Genomic DNA, 27,359 nt, shown 5'->3' with positions numbered 1-27,359 from the left:
CATTAACTGCCTCTGACTGTTGTGCTCAGCAGGCATGTACAGCTGCTGGTCCTCAACTAGCTCTGGGTTCTTCTAGCATATTTTTGGATGAGCGGGATGCATAGCTTTAAAAAGAAAACATTTGCCAGACCACACATCATTTCATTTTTGCAGCCCTTATGTTTAATAAACTATTACTTCTTCCACAACACTGTAATATTTTCCACAACACTTCACTTTTCCAGAGCATTGTCCAAACCTCCTCTGGGCTCTGCAGCAGCCAGTACTCAAATTCTCACATGATTTATTTTCCCAGGCACCTTTAGTTCTCTCATGGATATTAAAAGAGCAAGAGTTTTAAATATACACACATATATAACAAAATATTTTTTGACAATTACAGAAAAGTCCTACCATTTGTATTTCTTTCTTAAGTGTGATTCACTGTCTTTATTTTAGTACGGAGTTAATGTTCTGTGTTTCCTCCTGCAACAACATATCCTGCTTTTCCTTTGATTTGTTACTTAATCCATCCTACAACTAGTGGTTTTTTAAACAATAACAATTAAAAAAGAAAAGAAAAAAAAAAAAAAAAGCAATTGTGCTTCTTGGAAGACCTGCTGATCAAAGAATTGACTGCATTGTATTTTTGTTCTTCTGCTCTGTGAGTATAAGGATACACAAAGCAAAAGTGTGAATACAGATACCAAAACTATTATGCTCTGCCAGCTTTTTGGACTGTAGAATTTCATTTTTAAATATTTCCATAAGTGTATTTTTAGGCAGGAAAAGTTAGTCCTTGTTTTCAACAAAGCATTTTAAATAACTTCAGAAGAAAAACTTAAAACCAGTGTCAAGCATGGCACTTCAAATAAAATATTTTATGACTTGAATGTCCAGAATCAGACACTTAAATCATTTATTTTTTTTTTAAATCTCCATTACTAAAGTTTATGAAAACATGTATCCACCGTTCATTTCAGGTATATCTGAAATTATCCAAGTATGAGGAAACTCCACATAAATGTGGAAGAAACTGCTAGCCCTTTGTCATCAAGGTCTGAATTATCTGACTTGTGAATGTGATGTACAGCACTAATTACATAACATTAAAACTCAAGGAGCTTGTAAACAACAAAAAAAATTTAAGTGGCTATACTCAGAGATTTTTAGACTGACCCGACAGTGTGTATATTTTGAGTAATGCTGAGGAAGCAGAATCAGAGAATCATAAAAATGTTGTTTGTAAGGGACCTCTGGAGGTCATCTGGTTCTGCCTCCCATTCAGAGCAAGAGGATCGCCAGCGAGCTGCTTCCTTCTTGATGCGCATTTTTGATGAAGCTAATTCAGAACTTCCTCCCGAAAAAGGCCTAAGCCGGGACATCTGGAGCATTGGTTGGGTTGCTACTGCACATGACGGGATAAGATCAGCACCTTTGTGTGAGTTCAGCAAGGCGTCCCAGAAAGCAGGAAACCAGATGAGGGGCCGCTGAGCTTGGCCCGGGGAGCGCACAGATTGCAGTGCTCATTTCTCAGCAAAGGCATTGGCCACAGTCCATACGTCAATAAGTCCAGTATTGTTCCAAAGTCAGGCATTCTTAATTATTTTGGACATTTTTAAAGCCAAAAGATCATCCCATAGAGAGATCAGACTCTCCCCATAGATTCTTACCATAATCTCATAATCCTTTGCTAAGCTAGGATATATTGTAGAGAACACTGTACATCCTGATTAGAAATTTCAAGTTCTGGAGACTCCATTGCACTTTAGTAAGTAGTTTCAGTGATTAATTAATCTCACTACACAAATTTTGCCTATTTTTATTCTATCTTCTTCTAGCTGTAGCTCTCCAGCACTGCATTTTCCTAAGAATTTGTTTGCTGGAGCAATTTACCATAAAAAATTAATGTTTCTGTCCTGATGGTAACACAGAACAAGATGTTTTTTTACATGATGTATCTTCTGGTCATGGTCCTATTTAAAGCACAGATTTGTCTGATTACGATTTATTAGTATGTTATTTATCCCCTCCACTGGAAAAGTTAACACACAAGTCATACAGGCAGGCACACACACACATACACACAGAGGTATTTTGTTTCTCTTTAGCCCTCTTAACCTAGCTAAAATGATTTATAATGTTCAGAGACAGACTGCAAGGTATTTTACTATGTCAAATTCCAAGGATTTTATCATTCACAAAAAAAATAAAACAACACTATGAAACCGTAATGGCATGCACAGCAATCACATATGAGTACTTCTGTTTGAAAAATTATCTTTATTTTTTTTTGTTGCTGTGCACAATTACAGAACAGATGTCATGGTGCTGACTCAAGTAATTTTCACCTTAGCTGTCAGGTTATTATCCAAATAATTTAAAGGAATGTTTTGCTAGAGGAGGAGTCAACCAACTTGTTCAACCGTCACTGAAGGTGCTCTGTGGAGGTGTTAATTTCTCAAGCAGGAATTTTAGGTCCTTGTGGCTCTTACCTCTCCCATCATGAGCAGATCTAGTAGGGATGCGGGGAATTTAAGTAAGGAATGGGGTAGTTAACTCACCTGTTGGTATCACCTGTACAGACTATTCTCTATGTTATTGCCACTAACTCTACTTCTTTGAGCAGCCTAACTCCCAGCAGTGAATGAAGTACCATGTTGACTTCCTACTTTTTCTTTAGATGTGTGTGAATGCTAAAGAGTAACTTGAATTCTGTATCATACGCATTAACAACATATTAACTACCATAGCAGCTCAGCATCTTTTTGCAATGATTGCTCTTCTAAAAGGGTAAATAGCCTACAAGCTGGATCATAACTTGTAAATACTATCCCATATACATCCACAAAAGTAATAATACAAAGGTTAATCTATCCTTAATATATTTGCAGTGAGTTTTTTAAAGGAATGGGCACTTGTCATGCTTTTCACCCTCTGCAGTGTGAAATGGGAGACTACTCTGTTCTGGGACACTTGCCCAAGGAGGAATGCTTAAAAATTGACATTGCAAATAAAATTAAATAATCTTGTGCCTCATATATTTGACAGAGTTCACTGCAATTCTGTACAGTCGGTTTATTAAATTGAAATGTTCAACTTTCAAACTGGTGATACTCATATGAAATGATATAGCTGTGAAATAAGGGTGACTTGGAACATTATCGAGTGACAATCCTCACAATAGCAAATAATATTAATGAGCTAGGATAATTTCAGTGTTTGACTCAGCGTGACATTATCCTGAAGTTTTTTTAGTAATTTTGATCCATTTTAACCAAGACCTGTTTCAACACTAAGAAACAACGACACCTAACAATGAGGAAAGTTTAGTCTGCACTAGTGCATATAATAAGTAAATATTTTTCCTTAAATTATAAAAGACAAACAGATTTTATAAGTGGGTAAAGAACCAATGGTCAGAACAAGCCTGGCATTCTGAAGTAAGTAAGTAGTGGATTCATTTGAAGTTTGAAATATGCTCTAACACGAAGAAAGCCAAAATAAATAGCTAATGTGATTAGATATTTCAGTTCATTAAATGAATATTTTAGTATGGACAAGTAATGGATTTGTAGTAGAATATTATTGTAGTCTTCATTTAAGTTTACTTTTTTTTTTTTAATGATTTCAAGAGTAATGATTTGATTCTTGTCATTGTATAACCCTTTACATTAACTGCTTGGTATGATCATTTACGTAAACTCTACAAGCAGATAAGAACCAATGTCGTTCAGTTCATACAGAGATGTTTCTTAGCTAGTTTTGTTGGCTTTTTTGTCTTTATTTAATATGAATATGTAGGCTTTCTTCCATACATGGAAGTCAAATTTGAAATCGTGTCTGGACATACAAGTCTTATAATTTCTTGAGATGCTAAACCATGACGGCAGAATGGAACATTCAGTAGAAAGGTGATGGCAGGAGTTAATCATTTTAATTACATCTTATTCAGAAGTTCCATTTCTCAAACTCCACTTCCCAGTGATTAGATTTTATTACGCCTTTGTGGAAAGGTCAAAAAGCTCACACCAGCAAATAACAGCTCAGTGTGTAAATGTCTATCCATAGTCATCTTCTCTTCTGCACTTGTGAGTTTAATTCCTTGCATGAAATGAGACTTGACTCTCAGTTTTTACATCATTTTATGTGTTTTTATCTTTTTCTCATATTTCTGATTTCATCCTGAAATGCAAGTCTCCTCTTTGAATATAGCATTCTACATGCAGCGTTATGTGTATGGGCACAATCACTTTTTGGCTTGGTACCCAGTTTTGTACCTCCAAGATCACAGATATCTCCTGGACATTTGCTTTCTTGCCCATGGAGCTCCTCTGAGTGGTCACTTAGAAGCAATTACCAAATAACTCCCCGTGTGACTGCTTACCAAGATAGTCTCCTGTTTTCAAACCATAACCTGAAATTCTGCTCTGTGTGCATTTTTTTCTATTTACTTTTATTAAAATGCATCATGTTCATTGTGACAACCTAATTAAGCCATTCAGCTTGCACAGCACAGGTAACCTTCTTCCTTATTTACTACCCTGCCAATTTCTTTGTCATCTGCACACATTATTAGCGCAGGTGCTATACCAGTGTCTAGAATGATTGCTCATCAGATGGAACCACTCTCTAGCAAACCCACCAAAAGGGGCAGATATCTTTATACATTCCTAATAATAACTCCATTTTGGATCTATATGTGACCCAGGTTTCAATTATTTCCGCATTAATTCCATGTCGTGCATGCTTTTTAATTAAATCATCCGCAGTTCTAAACTGATATTGCAAGCTCAGATAAAACCTTGTCTTCTGGGAAATAAGCTTTCCCACAAATGCTGTGTAGGTGGGGACTGATGGGGATAGATACTGCCTTATTGCATCTTCCTCCTTCACTCAGTGCTAGGGAAGTCCAGGAGGACTGTCCAGGCTCAGAAACAGACCAGGAGTTTCCCACATTGGTCCCTGCATGTCACAACATTGCCCAGGCTGCAGGGAGCAATCTGAGAGAAAACGCGTTCAGAGGGCTCGCAATACCTCGTTCCTCAATAGGCCTGCTTCGGCAGTATTCAAAAGCAAGTAACTTCTTCCATTAAATTACTAGGATTTACTTCTGTGCTCTAAGATAGATACCAGTTTAAGACGTGGCTAGAAGTTTTGTATGTGTGTACACACTGCATTTTGTTGTCTAAATGGTGAAAACAGATAAATGCTCTGGCCACAGAGCCAGGCCTAAACGTGCTGTGTGTTAATCAAACAGCAATGACAGAGTAGTACTTGTCCAAAGGGACTGCCATTGCCCTAGAGTCTAGGTATCCATCCTTTCCGAGTACTGTCAGCTATATGTGAAATCTCCCATTAGTAATCTTGCACTTCAATGCATCGAGGCCATTACACGTGAAACTATCCAACAAAACGCAAGACACCAGCTCTATTTAATATGAACACAAAGGGCCTGGTCTTCCACAGTGCCAAACCTGCTCTGGCCAGTTCTGAAAGCCTTCGAGGTACATCATTTCCAGTGTCAACTCGGGACTTCCAGCATTTCTGAAGAAGTGTTTGAATCCTGCCAGGTGGGTTTCAATAAATAGCTAGCAGTATATTAATAAAATCACCCTGACAGTGTGAAAGTTTTGGCACAGCATGAGCAAAAAAGAGCCAAATACTCACCTCAGGTAAATGGCAATATTCCCATCATATATAGTTATGCCAATTTATACTATTTCCTGAATTTATGCATTTTCCATTGGACTTTAAAAGAGGCCCATGGTTTAGGCATACTTATATTCACACTTTTCAAAAGACTTTATTTAACTTCATAAGAGTATCTTTTCCTGTTTCCATTACACGTCTGAGTAAACTGCAGCCAAAGCAGGAAATGCCTACATCCACAGCGAGGACGGGTGCAACTCAATGTTGTCCAAACAGATTCTGACAAATAATAGTCTTGCAGCCTTCTTTTAATTATTGTTTTTTACCTATGACATGTCCCACTTATCTTCCCTGTATTTTTGGCTATTCACTTTTGGGGAGAGCTATTACGTTCTGCACTTTGTCTTGCTTTTTTTTTTTTTTTTTAAGTCGTTCGTATCCTGGCTACAAACCTGAATCCTGTTTCTTCACGCACTTTAAACCATCCTGATTTGCAAGCTAGTCATGTTTAACCTTCTTCTTACATTTCATTTTCTCTGGTCTCTTTCTCTTCCCTTCCTCTATTCCTAGGCAAATACGTCCAAAAGGCCAGATCCAAAATGCATGCTGGAATCCTGAGTTTTATATCTTTTCTTTTTCTTTTCTTTATTTTCTTCTCATAAAAAAATAAGTCTTTATTGTGGTTGGTTTTGGATTGTTTTTATACACTTAGTTATGATGATTTCTGGCCAAACCAAAGGAACTTCAGTAAATATTTTAAAAGCATTTCCAACAGTTGTGTTAGAGGCTTCTAACATTTTTTCTTCAAACTTTCCCTGCATTTGTCAGCCTGAAGTTAAATTTCCATTCTGACTTAAACGGACAATGTGCACCAAGTGCCTGCCAAGAAAACCTATAGATGTATCTACCCCAAACACTGCAGAGTCATACCAAGATACCAAAGCCAGTCTAGTCTGGCTGCTGGCAGCAGTAGCAGAAGGAATGCCTGTGAAGCAGTTGCTCTGTTTATCCCTGTGAGAGATTCCACAGTGCACTGCACACAGTGGTGTGCACACATATGCCCTTTAGCTGCTTTGAAGTCTATTACTGTGATTTCGAAGAGTTTTCAAGCAAATTTGGGAAACAGTGGCCCAAACTAGAGTTGAAGTGGTCAGTCATAATATTTTTTTCATATAAAAATTAAGTGAACAGAGTTATACTGTCATTGAAATAGTCAGAAGGCCTGTCATCTTTATAGAAACAACCTGTCTGAAGTACCTGATCACTGTCTTCTTCTTGGCCAAGTTGTAAATGGTTATAAAATGCCTAATAGTCACAGTGTGAGACAAATCTTAATAATAATATAAAATATATTAAAATACATATTAATATATTATATAATTATATATATTATATAATATATCTAATAATATATTATAATATATTATAATAATATATAATTAATATATTATATATTAATATATATATATATATATATATATATATATATATAAAATATATTTGGCTTAAAGTCTTGAATGTCAAGAGCATTTCCTGAGGTCCATGTCTTATTAAATGCAGTCAAACTTTGTAGATGAATTGGGAAACAATTTAGTGGAACGAATAGGGGTATCTTTCAGCAATGCCAGAGAAATCAGAAAATTTATGCTATCCTTTACCTCCAACTTGGAGCCCCAATTAGGTGACCTAAGCTACTAGGACATCTATCAAAGGTAACTGCTAAGTGATCTTTAAAGTACACACCTGTCCAGTTAAATAAAGGAACCTTTCATGCTGTGGCTAATATGGCTCTGCGATGTAGCTAGACAGAGATACTGATACCTTTAAAATTGTGCTGTTCTCTTGCTCCTTTAATGTATTTTTACACTGACCGCTCACACAGCAGAGGTGGCACTGGCAGAAACCTCAAAGCCAGTAGAATCTGCTCCAAGGGCTAATGAGGCTGGTGGAGAATCCAGGCTTCGGATGAAATTCTAGAAATGCAATACGATGAAATGTATAATGCGAGGGATTTGGTGGGTAAGGGAAATGTGATCCATGATTAATCTGACCTTCCTTTACCTTGTTGAATCAAGCTCCTTATTTGGTGCAGGCTATAATCAGTTCTGCCATCTGTGGCTCTTTGTTAAACCAGTGCTGTTTATGTTTAGTCAGCTGTGAAAAGGGACTGAGAGAATAGTTTCTCCAGTGCAAGGTGTTAATGTCATTCTCCCACCCACATCCACTTAAAAAGAGAACAGAATTTCCTGTTAGAGGCTCTTCAACTTAAAGGTGAACGATCTGAATCACAGCTCCACACACAGTAGATGTAATTTCTTTTGCCTGGCTTACATGAGGACAACCAAACTCAAATATCACCACTATCTTTTTTTTTTTTCCCTCTTCCATTTTATTCAAGTTTAAAAGTCATATGGAGGTTTTGTTTTAAGATTGAAGCAAGAGGCTGATTTACGTTAAAACATTTTGCTAGTTTACCTTCAACTGATACAGCTAGCAAAACTCAGACACAGATGCAGTCATTCTAGCAAAATGCATGCCTTTTACCTACACATCTTGGTTTGGAGAGCTTATTTAAATGTATTAAAACAGAACCCTTTCTATGGCACAAGGAACACCTCCAGCTACAGGGTTTGCCATTTTAATTTCATAGGTGTGTCCTTTCAAGGTATAGACTAAGTTCTAGTAGCCATTAAGGCATAATGATAAAATAAACCCTAAATGGTGAATAAATCCTGAATGTGCAGGCTTTTTCGGTGGGATGTCACTTTAAACATTAATTAAATGCTATAAAAATAATTTTATTGTGTTTCCATAGACAGTTAAAAAGGGGAAAGCAATGATATAGACAGAAAAAAAAGCAAAAGTTTAAAAGGTCAAAGTTTCAACTACTCTAAGTGCCATAACTCCACGGACTGCAGGGGATTCATAGCAATGTACACTTGTTGAAAAGCTGGCCTCACTTTAAAATGACAGAATTCATTCAATGGGGACATCATGAGAGCCAAGATGCAGCAGTGTACAGGATGAGTCAACAGAGATATGTGGGGGAGGGGTTTTTTTGTTTGTTCGGTTTGTTTGTTTGCTTGTTGTTTTTTCTTTCATTAAAACCCTCCAGGAAAGAAATCTCTCTTGGCTTTACCTAAAGTGCTTAAGCAAGGCTACCCCTCATTGTAAAGTTCATTGCTGGCCTCACTGAGGTACAGTGTAGTAAAAACTGTATTTGACACTACAGGGACTTTAGAGCTGGATAGTAATTCATATTTTTTCCCCTGCTTTAAAAACACATCTTTTTGGTCGTGAAGAAACGCCAGTCTCTGTCCCAGCTGAGAGCAAATCCCATAGCAAATGGGACCATTTGTTATGGCTCATGGAAATGTATATCACTCCCTAATGTGGGAAAAAAAGTAATAAAAAGATGGCTGAATGCCCATCCGTTTCTCTATTTGTTCAGAAATGTAGATTAGAATGTTTTAAAAGATAAACTATTAATTGGCACATTTCTCAGTAATTTATAAAGAAGGTTAAATGCATGATAAAATGTGTCAGAGGAAGGGATTTTCTTCTTGTTTTTTTAACCTTTAAGCTACCGGGAAGGCTAATTCTCTCATAACTTTGCTTGAGGAGTCATTGGAGACCTCACATGCTCGCTTTGAACTTTTCTGCCCTGAAGAAAGAGAGAGAGAGAAATTTTCTCCTGAGTGTTTTTCAGTACTTGAGCTAAAATCAAAACCAAACAGTGTGAATAAAACTCACCTTCCTCTCATTACTCAGGATTTATTTGCATAGGTTTTTCTGATGTCATTATTCTCGCCTGATCTCCTTTGTCTAGAAGCCTGGAGACTGTGAGGAATTACCCAGAAAAGGGTGATATGAGATAAATTTCTACCACAACACAAACGGGAAACTTCTCTCTCTTACTTTTCAGAGATATATACATCATCTGATCTTTATAATTAATGAGAAGGCAAAAGAACATAAACTTAACCTTCCCCTCCTTCTTTCATAATCCATTATTAGTAACAGTACCATTTTCTATAGGGTTCTCACATGTGTCCTTCGTTATTCTGAAAGAATAGGATAAGATTAGCTTGATTTATCAGTGACATTTTTCCCTGACCTTAAAAAAAATGCTGTCTTTTAATCCTCCCCATAGAAAAAAATGCTGAATGAGTTTCTGAAAGGTGGGTGAAATAGCTGCCATGGCCTCAAGGCAGCAACAACATAAATGCTAACAAGTTATTCTGGTTTTACATGTCTATTCACCTTTATATAGATTCTACCACCTCTGCTTCTCAGGCTACATGTGTTAATGCTTGGGAAGTTCTTTTGGGCCCTATAAACAGTCCCATAATATACTTGAATGTAAACTGAAATAGTTTCCTCTAATTCTCTGTTGCCTATTTAATAAGCATATTCTTGCTCTGCACAACATTTACATAGCACCCAGTTTTGCCACCCGTACACATTCTCCCATTTTATAACCCTCATTTTTTTTTTTTAATTTAGCACAATAGCTTGGATTGTGACAATTGCTTATTCAGGTTCAGGGAAAGTAAAAAATGCAAAATCTCCTTCTGCAAGGCCAGCCCACATCTTGAATCCATCTGTTTGTGTGTGTAGGAAAGCTGGAGCTGATGCCCCCGCCGTGAGAAAAGTAAGTCAGGAAAGGGTTAGGATAGTGATAGGGAGGGCAAGGAGCGATTGCGATTGAATCTACAGCCTTGTTCTTTGAAATGGCTGGAAGGAGGCAAAGCACAGGGGAAAGATGCTATATGTTATTATGACCCACTGTATAGAAGGTTTTCCTCTTTCCCTAGTCAGAACACGCCAGTTGGAATATTCTTACAGAAGGCTGAAAATTTAATTTCCAATCCAGGACAATATTTGCTTCACTACCTGTTGGAGTAAGAAACTTCCCAGAAGTAAGAAACAATTTCTGTGAGCTGAACTACATTTTTTTTGCCAAAGCTTATGCAGATCCAGACGGGCCTTTATCAAAGTCAGAGCAACGATGTCTGCTGGTGGCCAGGCACTTCACCCAGAAGCGAGGAGAAGACCAGCACCAGCCACGTCCCTGAGAGCCCAGCACCAGGCATCCCATCTGTGGCAGTGCTGCTGCCTCTAGCAGCTGCAGAACAATCCAGCTCTAAGCGATTTCAGCATCACGATCAATGCGATGCGGTCCTTTATTTTTAATGGGGACATGCTGTTTAGGGAATAAGTATGCAAACGTCAAGGCACCGTAGGAAGAACACAGGAGCAGAAAATAGAATATTAGCAGCAAGGGGGTGGGAAAGAGGAAAAAGACAAGCTGGAAGATGGCTAGGAAGTGACAAGTAAACAACAGAGCTCACACCGTGCCGGACTAGCGGCGGATCTGAGCTGCTGCACACCTGCAAGCACAGGCTAGGAAGGGACGCCTCGAAAGTTTAACCAGACACTATATTTGGACAGGCAGCTGCAGCCATGCCGAACCCAAACACCTCAGCAGGAACCCACCTGTTCATGATCCTGCGCTAGACTTTAGCATGGGAAGGGGCAGGCTGCAGTTAGGACTGCTGAGCCTGGTCCCGATCTCTCTTGCACAGAGCACACGAGCAGCTACGGGCCGGCAAAGGCTGGGCAGCGAGGAGTCAGCAGCGTGAGAGAGGTGGCCATTCCCAGCCCAAGTTTCACAGACGCAGGAATGAAAAATAACAGGCGAAAGAACAGGCTTCACGTTAACAGAGCGGCTGGAATTCAAGCCTGAGACATTTCAGGGTCTTTCTTTTTTTTCTATTTATATAAAATTTATAATACAAATACAACTGTATTTTTGTACGCGCTGCTTCTCAGCTCTATTTATAATTCGACCAGCATTTTCAAACCTGCCTGATTAATACTAGGCCATTAAAATCATGCTCAAATTTCTAAACAAACATTCTCCTTTTCTTATTGTTGTTGGAAGCGTTGAACTCCCGCCTTTCCCTAGGATGGTTTTGCCTTTTAGCAGACTCTTAGGGCGAGGTAAAACAAATACTTTGCCATCACGTAAGAATCTCAGAAATGAGGCCTCTGAGGATATCCTGGTTTTGGCAGAGGCACTGCTCTTGCCCCACCTCCCTTGCTCCGGCAGAGCTGGCGTGTGAATGCAGAGCGACAGGGTCGCCCAAAAGTTGGGATGAAAGGGGGTCAGGGGGTCATCTGCCCCAGCCCCTGCCCAAAACCCTCGTACCCCTCTGGCTGCTGCTGCTGGGGCTCACTCCAGCCCCGGGGCAGGGCTTTGCTCCGGCCTGTGCTGGGGATGGGGAGGGTGAATGCATTATTAATACAGAAAGCATTCAGATTCGGGGGGTGCGAAGCACCAGCTCCAGTGAATCATCTTATGACTACAGGATAAATTATTCAGCAACTATACGTCCTTCTTACAGAGGAAATGAGAGTTTTTGGCTTGACCGAGCTGACGGGAAAAAAACTAAACCCTAAATCGTAAATGTAAACAAAAATGTAAATACAAATGGAAATACTTTCAAACACCTCATTGACAAGATTTGCCCATGTCACATTTTACTTTAATGGTAACTTTGTGTGCAGACATTTTAGGGAAAAAAAGGAAAAAAAAAAAAAAAACACAACTCTTTTCATGTACGCTCATGCATGTCTAGTTTTACTTTGGTAAATTCATTTATTAAACTATTTTCTTCATTTAATTGCTTTTTTGGTAGAATTAAATCTCATATATTCCCTATGTGCTATTTTTTTATTTTTAAAAAATAAATTTTGAGATTAAATGTGCGCTGTTATGAAGCCTATGGTCATTTTACTGTGAATTGTAATAAAGCCAGCACTTTACTCCAAAACCTTCAGAAACTGCAGGAAAGTCTGTAGTGAAAATGTGGAACGCACTGGACTTTACACTGCTTGTCTGGTTTAAGCTCCCGCTCTTTCAGACCTGTAGAGGCTCGTGGTTTAGCAGACAAGGGCACTTAGTGTAGAGCAAGTGAGGCCTTTTGGAATTTGGGATTGAAACTTGCTTTCCTTTTCAAACCTTACACAAAGTACAGGGGGAAAAAAAATCCAAACTCCCCAAACACTTTCTTTCTAATTTACTTTGTTATAACTGTAGTCTCTCCCACTCATTGGTGTACTTGAGCAAGGAAATTGTTCTGCCAGATACAAATAAAATGTACTGAAAGTACTTAACCGATCTGTTGATGGGTCATGTAAACACACTCTTTAAAGGGTACTAATTTTAGTGATAATTACAAGCATTTTACCTGACTACTCTTTTTGTTAACAGTATTTCTCAAGCATTAGCAACCCATTTTAGGAATAATACAATCGTGCCATGAGGTACCTATGTTCGCTGCAAAAAAAAGTGCAGAAGTCAATTTAGAGAGGAAATAGCAAATTAGGCAATACCTGCGAGATGACCTTTTCTCTCCTGGTCATTCTTTCACGCTTTGGGAGCATCTCTAGGCAGTACATTAACCTGCAACCTACCCGTGGCTTTGTAATAAACATCTGAAATCTGCTTTGCACATTATTCTGCAGAAAGAAATTAGGGATGAACCCTTTGGCTACTGTAAATAGGAAGAAGTGCATTGGCTTTAATGGAGCTCTGCTGTACTGTGTGACGTCTGGACGTCTCCCTTCATTTTGGGGCATTTCTGATGCAGAGGAAAATGGAGGGGGTGTACTCCTGTAGCTGGAAAAGAGGTTCTGGAATGTCATTTGGGTATCTGTTCTCTTTGCTGCCTCTGAGCAGTCACGTCAGATTGAGACACGTTAGGAAAAACAAACAAACAAACAAACAAAAACAAACAAACAAAAAAAAACACTTCGGTTTAATTACATTCATTAGGAATGTGAATTTTAATATATATAATAATTTTTGTTCCTTACCCAAACACAGGTTATTTGCAACTACCTCTACACAGCGGAGGTTTCACATAAAATGCCATCTAAAAATGAAACTAAATCTGTAATCGTTCTCATACACGCAAGCCCGTCGTTCATCTTTGCCTCAGCTTACCTTTGCGGGATGAGGAGGGCATTACTTCACATGGGAGGGATGTTGTGTGATGGCAGGCACCCGCACGGGTTTGCAGCTGCTGTTCCCAGGTGCACAGAGAGCAGTCACCTGCAGGGACCTCGTGCCGACCGACAGAGAGGGGCACGCATGCAGTGGCACAGCTTTCCACGCTGGTGACCCATGCCTTCAGGAAACTTGCCCTTTCTGATTCACTCCAGCACATCCACCAAGCTGGAGGGTTCATTCCACTATTTAATCCTCCTTGAGAGCATCCTGGTGGAAACACTTCTTTCTCCGAGGCAAATGTTTATGCGCACACCTCCACACCTGCTCTTCTCTGTGTTCGGCAAAAAAATGGTACGATCAGCTCTACAAAAATACAGGCTGGAGTGTCTAGCTATATTTCAAGCTCTTTTTTTTTTTTTGGTCCTTTAAATAAAGTCAGCTGATGACTGTGAACTTTGTTTTAGAAATAAAAAGGGGAAATTACTTTTCTGCAATTCCGTCACTACACCATCTTCTGAGAAAGAAAGAAAGAAAAAGAAAGAAAGAAAGAAAGAAAGAAAGAAAGAAAGAAAGTCTATAGCATAAAATTTATTTGCTACCTTCAAAATGAGGGAAAAGCTTCCAGAAATGTTTGTTCATCTGTTCCTGGGTACAGGTAGATCTGGGATTGAACACAGATTAATTCCAAGCTTTGAGCCTTGATTACTACTGAAAAGTAAAGAGTGCATGGCTGTAAACAGGTGGATGTAAATAAGGGCCTGAGTATATAACTCAACAACAGGAGTCTTGCAATGCAATGGAACAGCAAAGCCTTTCTTTTTGAACTATGAGGATGCATTTAAGGGCTGTCGGCACATCGGTCCCTCTGATTTCAGCTGGACTCTTTGTGAGGGTAAAGGCTAATGCATTAGGTCCAAGGTGTGTGCTTTCAAATGAAGCCCGGATGCGTACTACGTTTGTTGATAATACGTACACATAAATATTCATTTCTGGTTGTGAACCCTCAAATAATATGGAAAAAAATAAGTAATTTCATGGCTCTATTTTCGTTGGTAAATCTGATAATTACTTTGCTGTTTTACAGCAATTTTTAGACTTAGTAAAATAAGATAGCAAGCAAAGTTAGCATACACCCTACCAGAAAGATTCAGACAATCTGTGTGGTTGCAAGCAATCAGGAAGCTTCCATTGCCACTCATCCTTATGGAAGGCAAGCTGTTTAGATTCTCAAGGCACTGGGCAAAGGGAAGAAATAAAAAGTAATTATAGTCTGTTTAGTGACCACAGTTGCACGTTTGCATGGCTGTAGCTTGCAGATAAATCTTTCTAGCTGGGCTACTCATTACTGATACAACAGTAAATATAAACAGTGATGAGTGCAAATGTAGACTGTTACTGAAATTGCAGGATATCTGAAAATCTTGCAGCTGCTCTTACTCCCAGCTAAGTCCGAGTTCAACTTGAGGGACAGGGATTTGTAAAACTGAGTCTTGCAGAACTGAGACCTTAAAAAAAAAAACAAAAAAAAAAAAAACCAAAAAAAAACAAAAAAAACACAATCTCTTCTCTGTCTTGAGAGTTACAGAGCAATCAGCTTGAATGATAATATACTCCTACCTTCATCTTGAAGCTGATTCTGTGAACACTTAGTGCTGAAATTAGATGCCATTTTATTTGGTGTGTTTTTAACCTCATAGTATCCCTTTGTTACAAACAGTCTTTGTATTGAATATTTTTGTAAGTATTCTTACCTAGCGTGATTTTAGCACCTGGCCCCTTCAAGTTCTAATGGGTAAACAAGTGACTGAACGTACAGATATACCCCAGTAAGTATGTAAAGACGCTGTCTCTATTCTTATTATGGAGTTCTAAACCTAAATTTGTTAACATGCAAGAATGAAAAACACCGAGATTAGTGTTACAGTAAAACAAGGAGAAAAAATATTCATTAGATTTTGATTTTCCATCTAACCTTTCTTTCAAAAGCATTTTATTTCTGATAATATATACAACGGCTATTTTCAATTCAAAGTTTTTCTTAAAAAAAAAAAAAAAGCAAGTTTAAACACTATATACCCAAGCGTACTTTCAGTTCCACTTTTGGTATTTTTATGAAAATTCTGGGCTTACCTTGCATATCTCAGTTATGTTTCCTCAGTCTTTCATGGTTGACAGAGTCAGAGATATAATTTATATTAGTTAGAATTAGATGGTTACCATGCTCTAAAAGAAAAAAAAAATAGGGCTGAAGAGCTAATTCTGTTCTAAGGGTAAGTATACAAATCATTTTATAAAGAAGAATTCTATATAAATGATTCAAAATATTTCAGGTGGACTCACATACTTGTATTCTTCATTACATTCGATTTAATCGAAAAGTTCAAAGTCTTGAAAATAAACTAATACGAGAACTTGGTACAGAAGATACAAAACAACGTAGTCTGTTTTGTCTTCTTAATATCTCCCCTCTGTATCAAGAAAAGAAAAAAAAAAAAAAAGTACCCTACCCAAGCCAATAGAGGAATCATAAGCAACTGCAGCTTGTGAAAATATTGCCAGTCACAAATTTAGCATGACATAATGCAGAGGAAGCTACAGTTCGAAGCCAAAGCTGTCACGTTTGGTTTTGGAAGTCTCAAGATGTGTAGTTAAACTTAGCCACATCAGGCAGATATTCAAGGAGGTTGTCTAAGGGGCATACAGGAACTACCTCATTCTGCTGTCTTTCCTAACTGTTGTTTCTAACACCAACATTAAAAGAGATGCTGAAATCAGTGAGAATAAGTCAGCACTGGGGAACTCAGAGACAAACAGAGACTAGAAATAGATTTGGTACCTGAACATCTTCATTTAAATACCCAGTTTTTAAATACAGCTGGACAGAATGTGGAATTAGGAAGCATGCTTTGAATTTTTAAATAGTCACTAATACTGCATTTCAAAGACAGTAATGCTGTCTTTAAAACATTTACTAGACTGTATTTTAAATTTAATCATAAAAGTGAACTGAGTTTCTTTCTCCCTCTCATGCATTTTTATTCATGTCTGTATAGAGCACTGGGCCCTGCGAACAGAGGCTGTAACTGTATGAAGTCAGCTACAATCATATGAAAATTAAGACTGAAAAGCAGGTCTGACTCATTAGTCTTGTAGTAGTGTGGTTTACTGCTAGAGAGAAGGTTTTTGATATATTTTTCTTTAGATGTCCTTTCTTGGTTCAAAAGTCCTTGAGAAGACTTTTTTGGGAAAAAAATGCTTCAGGAAAAAAAAAAAAAAGTTTGCTTTATATAAAGCTATTTGTATTAAAAATATAAAGACAGCCACTTTTCAAGGACCTGTAGAAATACTGCGTGTGCAAATTCAGAAGGCAGAATAATTTTCTCTGTTGTCGGATATGGAGCTTTAATGGAAATTTGTGTTAAATACACTTAAGGTTAAAGAGTCAGCCAACCAGAAATTCCACTTCTCGGAAGTCTGTATTTGAAGATTTTAAGGGTAGAAAATGCCACTGCCATTGTTGACTCTGAGCATAATATGGGCCATAGGTTTTCTCAGTGCCTTTTGAAACTCAGCAGCTAGGCTTGAGTTAAGATAAAAAGTAAAGAGGATCCATGCCCAGTAAAGAGGATCCATGCCAGTTGTTTCATTGGTTAACTTTCTCTACCTTCAAAAACGTCGCTTGCTGCTTTGTCTTTAACTTCCAGCTCTGGATTCTCCCTACACCGGTGGGATAGACTGAAGAGTCCTCTCAGCTATTTTTCCACACACTGGTTCTTCGAGATGGCAAAGTTACTTCATTGATAAGTTAAACAGATTGCTATCTTTAAGAAGTAAAGTATTTTCCGGTCCTTTAGTCATTATCAGTGCTCTTCTCTGTAGTCTCTCCAATTATCATCACCTTTCTTGAAGTGCAGATAATTGAATGGGATGACTTTAGTAGCAGTCACACCAGTGCCAAACCCAGAGACAGCGTAACCCTGCTCTCCCTCCTTGCATTTCCCTTGTTATTGGGTACCCAATAACCAAGCACAGCAGCTCTTTTGGCCATGGCACCACACGAGGTGCTCCCATTCGGTTAGTTTTCTGCCAGCATGAGCATCACTTACATGAGTTTCTTCAGAATCCTCCACCTCTCTATTCGTTGTCCCTACAAGCAGCAGTTTGCATCTAGAAATGATGCAGCACACCTTGCACGCTTAAGTAGCTATAGAGACTGTATAGAAATAAAAATAAAAATAAAATTTTAGAGTTCTTGAACCCCAAATTTTGCATTTGGCAAGGGAAGCAATCCATACGTCTTACATTTCACAACAGTGAATCATGCTTCATATCCTGAGTAATCCCACTGGATTAAGAGGAACCTTTAAAAGTGTAAAATATTATAACATCTAATGTTAACAGAAACAGGGAACTGTCGCTGACTTCATCTACAAGAGTTTTAGTTTGAATCAGGAGCGCACTTTTGAGATGAATCTCCTGACTCCCACTGCTTGCTTTACTTGGGCACACGCGGCAGAGCAGCTTCTGAGCAGGAGAACTTGTTTTCCTCTGGGTGAAATGAGACCAGCCGATGCATCCCAGGAGCATGTCCAAGGTGCTCTGGCTGACGATGCTCACTCAGGCAGTCTGTGGGGCCGGGAGGTGCACCTGGAGGAACGAACAAGCCCACAGAGTACCCAAGCAGCTCAGGGGGATGGTGCGTGGCTAGCATCTCTCACAGCCCTAACGCCACCTCTGCGTAAGGCTGGCTTCCCTGCGGGAGACCTGATCCTGATAATTCTTGCAGTTTTTCACTCTCTGCAGCCAGCTCCTGCTTAGAACTGCTTTCTCTTCTCAAAACCTTTCATGGGAAGAAAAAAGGCTTGAAATCATAAGCTGTCCCACCTCCCACACATTAATTCAGCGCAGCTGGGGACATGCAACACTGCATGGATGAGGGAGGGCAAGGGAAGAGACGATCACCTCTCTGTTCTGTCTGCCCCAGACTGGCAGGAGGCCAAGATGTCTCTGAGAGTAAATTAGAGCAACATAAAAAATATCTGTTCCATCTGAGGATCCTAAGGGACCCATATAGCTAGCTCAGCCCATCGTGTCAGCCCACTAAATAGATCAGAGGAGCGTAGAGTACATGCATCAAAGTTTCTGATTTATTTCTCCTTAAGTAATAACAATTATACATGTCCCACATACTAAACAATATGCCCCATACAGTAAGGGAGAACGTTTCCCTAACCTATTTAGCAATTGTGCCTTGGAAGAGTCATTGAATATGTTCTTATCATCTTCTATATGGAAGCAAAAATACACTTGGCTTAGCACTTAAACAACATGCAGCACCCCTGAGCATCAGAAGGTGCGCACTGATCATATAATGGCACGGGCAAGGAACTATGAATAGTGCATCCCAGTTTGAGACTTCTGCAGCAGAGTAATAGCATCAGAATTGCTGTCAGAAATGATTCGATTCCTATCAGGTTAGATCTAATTCCTGTCCAAAGAATTTAGGTCTCCACATCTCAAAAAGGTGGATGAAAAAGTATCAGAAGAAAGTGCAGGTGTTACAAGCCACGTGAAGCAAACTACGGACAGAAAAAGGGTAGGAAGAAAGGATGGGACCATCCTTTCCCTGCAGAATCAAAAAAATGTTTTGACATTTTCGACTTCCCAAAACTTTCAGACTAGGTCTCCCACTTTGCTTTTTGGTTTCTTTTCCTCTTCGGACTGGAGAAATGCAAGGATTATAGAACACTTTTGCTCATGTCTGTGAGCATTTGGTCTCACAAATAATGTTGTTCTACTCAAGAGGCCTGCTTGCGTAAGTGCTCGTCAATTAAGCAAAAGCTTTCAGTCTGGTCCAAAGATAACAATTAAGTAATATGTGAGGAAAAAAATACCAACGATGGTCTCAATTCCTGAAAATATCTTAGTCAATCAGAGTTTCCTTTTAAAATTGAAACTCTTGGTGTTAACAAACAGCTAAATGAGAAACCCTTTGATGCTGTGGAGCGGTTGCTCACGTGACTGACTCTATGAGAGCGTTTATCTGAAAAATATCAAATACTGCAAAGGTGCTCACAAGATAGGAATCAAAGCTTGTCACTGCTGATGTGCTAAATTATTATTATTATTATTATTATTATTATTATTATTATTATTATTATTCAATAATTAATTACTATTGATCATTAATAATAATAATAATAATAATAATAATAATAATAATAATAATAATAATAATAATAATGTGCTAAGAGTCTTTGGTTTCCCAACACAAGCTGTCTGACGGGACAACTCATAACAAGAAAGTTCAGCATAAGCGTTACAAGACTAGTGCCTGATGTGCCACCTTTCAGTTTACAGAATATCTGTATATTACAACATAAGAGTTACATATTGCAGCTGTATCCAAACAGTCAAAGCATCTATTCAAGTTAAAGCTCCAGTTCAGTTTTCACTGTCATATCAACAGTTTTTATACCAATTCTCTTAAAAACGTCATGAATTCACATTTTTTTTTATAGTTCATAACAGAAGCAAATAATTAATCTGTATTTCTGGCATTTTTGTGAGCAGAATTTTTTACCAATGCCTACATAGAAGTAGAACCACTCATTTATTTTTAAATGGTTTGTTCATTCAAGAGAACTTACTTTCATTTGTATAGTCAGAGAACGGAAAACCACGGTGTGGGGAGAAACAGAGAAACAGTTGAAAACACAGTACGCCCTGACGAAGCACTAGAAAAACAACAAAGACTTTAATCTTTTAAAACGCAAAATATTTTGTCGTATGATCCCATTATCTCCACAGTAGGCCAGCACGGCTAGCCCTTGACTTTGATTGTTTCAGGTTTAGGTTTCCATTTTAATGAGGGTAAGAAACCACAGCTCTGGCTTCCTTCACTCTGGGTTGCGGGAGCGCAGCACTGCTGCCCGTCACTGTGCCCGTGTCACAAGTTATGAAACAGAAAAAAAACAAGACTCTGAAAAACCTGGGGACTTCTTTTACAGCTGGCCGTTTCGGGATCTTCCCTCGCACAAAAGCCAAAGTGATCGGAGCAGCCGTGGCAGTTTTATCTCTTTTATCTTTTACTATACCGTCCCTTTACAGGGTTGTGTTGTGTGTGTTTCTTTTTTTTTTTTTTTTTTTTCATTTTAATAGCAAAGAGCAGGTCCTTCTCACCGGCTCTGTGCTGCTCCTCTTTGCCAAGCACAGCTTGAAAAACATGGGTTCCTTCACAGACTCCATTTTAAGCTCTAGGCAAGCCTTATGTCAGGGTTTAACCTCTTCTCACGAGGGGCTAGCTGTAACCTGCCAGGCTTCCCAGGGCCACTGCGACCATTCCTGGCACTGCTCTCGCTCGGGCACAGCAATGTAAAGGCAATCCAGACCAGCCTGGTATCGCTGTGGTGCCCGGGTGGCCTGGTGAGGCCAAGTGGCAAGGACACGGTGAAATGGGGCGCGTGAGGGTTTCACCATGGGCTACCATGGACACACCGAGTGTAGGAGTGGGGTGACACCCGTGTCCCTGCTGGGCCACCAAGGCCTGGGCCCGCCGGTGTGTTGGCTGGGGAGCACTCGGCGGCACGTTTGGCTCTCGTGTCACCCGTGGGGGCTGGAGTGGAGATAACGTCCTTCTGTGGGGATAACGGGACCACGTGAGAAAAGAGTTTGCGTTTTAGAAGATTAAAGTCTGCTGTTTTGCTAGCGCTTGGTCAGGACGCACTGTGTTTTGTTTGTTTACATCGCTGGGCGGTAAAACCCATATAAACCCGGGGGGGCTTTCGTGGGCACCTCAGGGCTTTCTATACGTCCCCTGGGGCGCACAGCCCGGGGCGCGCAGCTCTTTGCACCCCGCTGCCTTCGGGGACGCCAGGTTTCCCAGGGGTGGCACATAAACGGGCTTTGGGCTGAGCATACGCTGGGCGTGCCGAGCCCGCTGGCAGCAGGGCACACCCCAGGGGCAGCAGGGCCCCGAGCACGGGCCGGGCCCATGGGCACCCCCCGCCGCCCCGAGGGACTTTTTGGGCTGCGCAGCTACTCGGCGCCGGGCGGTAGCGGCGCGGCGGTGACGTCAGCGTGTTGTTGGGTCTCGGCGCGGGGTGGCCGGGCAGGCCGAAGGGAGCCCACGTGACCCGCCCGGCGGAAAGGAGCCGGCGGGGCGGGGGGGGGGAGGGGAGGGGAGGGAGGGGGCAGCGGGCAGGCCGTGCCCGAGGCCCGCTGCGTGCACATCAATACATACATACATACATAAATAAATAAATATATACATTATGTATACATATATATATAGGTGCGTGTGTGTGCGTACGTGTGTGGACGCGGAGGCCGGGCCGGCCCCGCCGCTAACGGCCGCCGGCGGGCGGTTGGCGGTTAACGGGCGGCCGGTGTGTGTGTGCGTGTGTGTGTGAGAGGGGGAGGGGAGCCGGGTGGGGGAGGGGGCAGCCCGTTTAACTTAATTTAATTTAATTCAATTTAATTAATTTATTTATTTCTGGTCGGGGGGCGGCAGCGGTCCCCTGAGCGCCCCCCCTGCCGGGCGGGGTATCCCCGCGGGCTGCCGGCGGGGACGCACGGACACGGTGTGTGGGGGGCGGCTGCTGCTGCTGCCGCCGCCGGCGGGGTCTGCCCGGTGCCCGCTGCCCCCACTGGGCTCCGCCGCCGCCCCGCCGGCCGCCATTCCGCCCCCAAACTTTCCTCGCTCCCCTGCCCGCCCGCCGGGACTTCCTCGTGTGCCGGCCGTGTGCGCCGGGGGGGGGGGGAGGAGGAGGAGGAGGAGGAGGAGGAGGAGGCGGAGGGGGGGCAGCAGCCTCCCGGCAGGCCGGCCGGGACCCGGGAGTTGCACCATGCGCGGCAAGTGAGGGCAGCCGCCGCCCGCCCCCGGCACGCTGCCCCCGGCAGCCCTGCCCGCAGCGCCAGGTGAGTCCGCGAGGCGGGTCGGGCCCCGCGCGCCGCGCCCCCACCCCCTCCCTTTATTATTTATATACATTTTGGCACGCCGAGGAGGTGACAAATGCCCTCCTCCTCCTCCTCCTCCTCCTCCTCCACCACCACCTCCTCCTCCTCCTCCTCCTCCTCTCCTCCCCGGGGCCCGCCGCGCCCCTCGGCCGTGCGGCGGCTCCGCGCCCCCCGCAGCCCCAGCCAAGTTTCGGGACCCGGCCGCGCGGCGTGCTCCTAATTCATTTTATTTCTTTATTTTTATTGCGGCAAAACGTGCGAGCGTGGGGAGTGCCTCCTGCCAGGCAGGGGCTGCGGTGCGGCTCAGCCTGCTCCCCCCCACCCCCCACCCCCCCCACCCAGGCGCAGGGGAGCTCCCCCAGCGGCTCCCCGCCGCCCAGACACCGGCCCCGGCCGTGCGTTCACCCCCCTCTCCCCGGTACGGCCCGGCCCGGCTGGGGGAAGAAAGGCGAAGCGCCGAAAGGGAGGAAAAACGCGAGGCTGCTCGCCGCCGAGCGTGGAGTTAGCAGAGCCCGCGTGGGGGAGGGGAGCCCATTCATCGCCAGGGCTCGGATCAGCGGCAGGCAGCGCAGCCCGGCTCCGGCGACGCGAAGTTTACTTCCAAGTAGGTAAACAAGCGGCCCCCCCCCCGGCCCGGGGCTCCTGCCGCCGACAGCCCCCCGGGAGAGGTGCGGGGGGACCGGGGGGCAGCGCTCGGCGGGGCAGGGCGGAGCGGGGGCACGGACCTGTTGCACGGCGTGCCAAGTGCACGGCCGGGGGGGGGGGGGGGGGGGGGGCTCGGGGCGGCCGGCAGCGCGGCGGGGAGCTGGGGGGCACCTCTCCGCCGTGCCCCGCCGGGATAGCCCCGTGGCCGGCCTGGTGCCTCGGTGCCGCGTGGGTGAGTGTCAGGGGAGCGCGGTGCACGGGCGGTGACCCCTGACCTGTTTAATTGCGTGTTCCCGAATAGACATCCTGCCCGGCGCTGGGAGAGGAGGGAAAAAAAAGAACGCCACCAAACACACAACAACAACAACAACAAAAGCCACACCCTAAAAGTTAGGCTTGCTTATTAATTTCTCAAAGTGGGCGTCCGGCTGCCCTCGCGTCGTCGCCGTAACGTGCCTCCCGCCCTGCGCCACGAGGGTCCGGCTGCGCTGGGATGTGCGAGGCTGAGAGTGAGGGGTGTGGGTGTGGGGAGGGCGAGCGGCCGCTCTGGTGCACCTAATTGCGTGTGGCACGGGAAGGGAAACGTCCCCGGGTAATGCTGCAGGGCGCTCGGCTGCCCTGGTGGAAAGAGCACCTCGCCAGGGAGAATTGAAATAACACGGAGCGCCAGGTTAAAATTTGGGGTCTGATGTTGTAGGCTGGTGGTATGAAAATAAATATATTGTGCTGGAGGGGACTCTGACTGTAGGTAATAAATACAAGGTCTTTGCTGGTGACTGATGTGCTGCATGTTTCTTCCTTAGCGGTCCTTTAACAGAGCTTGCTTGTGTGGCAAGTACAGGATTCAACGTAATACACCTTGCTCACTGTGTGACTGCACGTGCTGGGCTCAGGCCTCTTGCTGTCCCGCAGTTAGTGTACCATCTGACACACAGACACCCGGCAGGGTTTGAAGTAAACGCATTGCTTCTGCGATAGCTGATACGGTTGGCAACAGAGTGGGGTTGTCTTGGTGTGTTTTGGTGGTGTTTGTTTATGTTTTTAACAATTACAGATCATAATTGCAACGCCTCAACGACAGCAGTAGTAAAAAAGGGAAGCTTTCCCACAGAAGGTTTGGGGAGGGGGTGGGAGGGAAAAAAGGAGCGCTAGAGGAGGAGGAGGATGCTATCACCTTAAAAGTGCATTAAGCCTTTCTTGGGCTACATGCAACAACAGTAAAACAGTATGGATTTGAGTAGAACTGCTGTTATTGTCTCTGTTTAACGTCTTCAGTGACCTAGGGAACAACCAAGGTTGGTTTTTCACCCGTCAGCATCTGTTTTGGAAGGAAAGGGGGTTAAGAACTTTGTGTGCATGCGAACACTGGCAACTACACAACTATCCAAGTCTCATAGGATGCTCCCTCCTTCCCCCCGCAAATAAGTTGTACCTGAATACATCCTTTGCCGTCCCGCTCTTGATGAAGTAAGGCAACTTTGATGTCCGATGCCTGTCATAGCACAGGCAGTGAGTTGCGTGCACTGCTCACTGTTACGGTCAGTGAATTACGCCCCTCGTTCTTTTCAGCAGGTGGTGAGTATTCTCCGTGCTCAACAGGAAGAGTATCAAAGAGCAAAAGTAAATTAAATTATTGCTAGAGATGGGATCGTGTCTGCACTGAAAATCATAAGGCTTCTGCTCTGCCAGTTTTCCCAGTTTGGGCCCTCACGTTTCCTTGTGGATAGGCCTTTCCCATTCCCATGGCAGCAGGCCTGGAAGTGGACCTGTTGGCCACTTGGCAAATGTGATGTGCCGGGAGAGCTCGTCAACTGAGTGAGACCCCTCCGGTAGCAGCAGTTATGAAAGGCGTCCGTCCTTGAGCACGGAAGGTATTGATGAGAACATCCTCGAGTGCGGACGGGCTGTTGTTTCTTGGTAGGTGCTACAAGCCCCTCGTGAGATGCGCTCAGGACTTGGTGATATTCTGAGTTGGGTTCATCTCGGAGATCAGGCTGGGAAACCTGTCCCAGGGCTATAGCTGGCGTGCTTCGGTGTGTTCTTGCTGTTTTCTGTTGACAGCTTTTAAAGTTCAGTGCTAGAATTCGTGCTGTAGTTTGTTCTGAACTGATGTTGTTTATATTTTAGTAGTGCCAAGGGGCCCCCATTCAAGTCAGGGCCGTGTTGGGAATATCCTAGATGACAGTTGTTATTCTGGAAAGGTTGTAACTGGAGTAAGTGAGAGAGACAGAAAACCGGGAAGGTAAATGGTGGAAAAAACTGGCTCAGGGGAGCAGCAGCTGATCGTGGTGTCATATCTGCTGGACAACAGCCTAGGACCTCGTCTGGAAGGAGAGAGGAGAGTTGTTCGCACCAGGAGGTGCCACGTGGAGGCGAAGAATCAGACTGCTTCGTGCAGCCGGGCTGCGGCCACCTCTCACCTTTGCAACGCGCAGGCCTGACCCTGCAGTCCCTTCATCGCTACTCTTTGGGTTCGTAGTATTAGTTCAGGTTATGTGCACCAGCCTGCCTGTAAAACCAGCAAGGTTTTGTAACTCTTGAGGGCAGATTCTTTTTCATAATCTTCATTATGAGGCAAGATGGAAGTAATTTTGTAAACTCCTTTTCAGCTGCTAAATTAAACTCCATTCCCTCTTTCCCTCCCTCCTCTTGCCTATTTTTAGTTAGGAGGAAATAGCTGACCTCTTTACAGCAAGAACCCAGACCCCCTGGGTGCCATTTATAGGTTTCTACCAAATGGCCTACTTGGACAAGTTGGTAGAAATTAAACAAAAACATTGGAATTTCAGCTACACATAGGAATAGCAGCCTTCCTTAAACATGAAACCTGTCATTTTAACAATAGTGAAACAAATGTTCAAAGGTGAGAAACAGGTTTTAGGTTATTTTTCTTTTCTTTGTTAGGCAGGGAATATTTTATTCATTCATTTATTTGTTTATTTTTGTGGCAGTCTGGCCATCAATACTGTGGAATTTCATTTAAGAATGACTGATTGTATTTTGTTTGAAAAACAACACAAGAAGCCTCCCCCGGTTAGGACTGGGTAAAAACTAGGTGGAATCAGAGAATGATGTTCGATTTCATAAGAAAAGGTCATCCTTTCTTACCAGTTTTCTTCTTGTATAGGCATCTTATCCTACACAGAGAATAATAAATTACGGCTACTAATATTTGTTAATTACATAGAAATACATAAAGTATATTCTGCAAGCTTGACTGAATGCATGTTGAACTGTGGTTATACGACTTTTTGACTGTTAAGGGGCACGGGCATTTTGCATTCCTGTTCTTGTGCGTGTTTGTGTTTTGTTGAAGTGGTATTGATGACTTCAAGCATTGTGCTCCAGCAGGAAGTGACGGATTTCTTCACTTCTTGTTTAAGGAGAAGAGAGTATGTGGTTGTGTGTGCAGCCCGTGTGTGACCTCGATAATGCCAGGTCCAGCTCCCAGCCACCAAACCCTTTTTTATGTTTGGTTACTGCTATGGCTGCGGTAGGAAGAGAGGCTTGGGCTTAGGCACAGCTGGTGGTTTGACTTCCATTTTTATCATTTTGTTGACTTTATGCAGTAAAAGGGGCATCACAGTGTTTAACCCCATTTCTTGACCATCTCTGTTTGCCGTATAGGTGATCAATACGTGTCTGCTTGTCCTATTTAAATTAGAGAGCGTGCAGAGATTCATTAATTTGTGTAAAGTTAGAGTAGAATTTTATGCCTCAAACCCTACGGTAGCCGCGCAATGTAAAATCACGCCGGTAGTACCGTAGTGTGAAGAAGCAATTATTTCAATTCTTAAGTGCGTTGCATAGATACACTTTGGCTTGGGTGTTGAGTCTTAGTCGCTTGTTACGAGAAGTTACGCAGCATGCTGAGTACGTGGACAAAACTGCGCCTCTTGATCCTGAGGTGGTAAGACTTGTGGCTGCTTCTGAGCAAACGAGTAGCGCTAATAATGCACAGTAATTATGTATATATGCTTATCACAATACCTTTGTCTAATTAAGTGCTGAGTTTTATTGACTGCCATTGGAGGGTGAAACGAGGCTTTTTAAAAAGCAATATTCTCTGCTGATACATAGCAGTTAGTCTATGCGTTAGTCTGCT

The 27,359-nt window shown here is 42.6% G+C and overlaps 1 protein-coding gene and 1 long non-coding RNA gene across 6 annotated transcripts in view; one reads left to right on the top strand and one right to left on the bottom strand.

Moving 5' to 3' along the window:
- Positions 1-8,009: 8,009 nt before the first annotated feature.
- On the bottom strand, positions 8,010-15,874 carry LOC121058471. 2 transcript variants are annotated; one of them, XR_005814209.1, is made up of 4 exons: positions 15,782-15,874; positions 14,790-14,886; positions 14,251-14,359; positions 8,010-13,982 (listed from the first exon to the last, which is right to left on the bottom strand). It is a non-coding gene; the product is annotated as an uncharacterized LOC121058471 (long non-coding RNA). The 2 variants fall into 2 exon arrangements; XR_005814210.1 differs by having other exon boundaries at positions 13,446-13,982; positions 14,251-14,312; positions 15,782-15,868.
- Positions 15,875-22,356: 6,482 nt separating this feature from the next.
- The window catches only part of TBL1X (transducin beta like 1 X-linked), a 199,478-nt gene continuing 194,475 nt past the window's right edge, over positions 22,357-27,359 (top strand). For 2 of the 4 annotated variants that reach the window (XM_040534030.1, XM_040534016.1), the window contains exon 1: positions 22,357-22,570. The gene's annotated coding sequence lies outside the window, so the exon portion shown is untranslated. Of the gene's footprint in view, positions 22,571-23,175; positions 23,214-27,359 lie in introns of those variants that run through there. The other 2 variants (XM_040534041.1, XM_040534024.1) reach the window with 2 other exon arrangements.

This window comes from Cygnus olor, chromosome 1 (genome assembly GCF_009769625.2).
Source record: "Cygnus olor isolate bCygOlo1 chromosome 1, bCygOlo1.pri.v2, whole genome shotgun sequence".
NCBI lineage: Eukaryota > Metazoa > Chordata > Aves > Anseriformes > Anatidae > Cygnus > Cygnus olor.
This window is presented reverse-complemented; position numbering and strand designations above follow the sequence as displayed.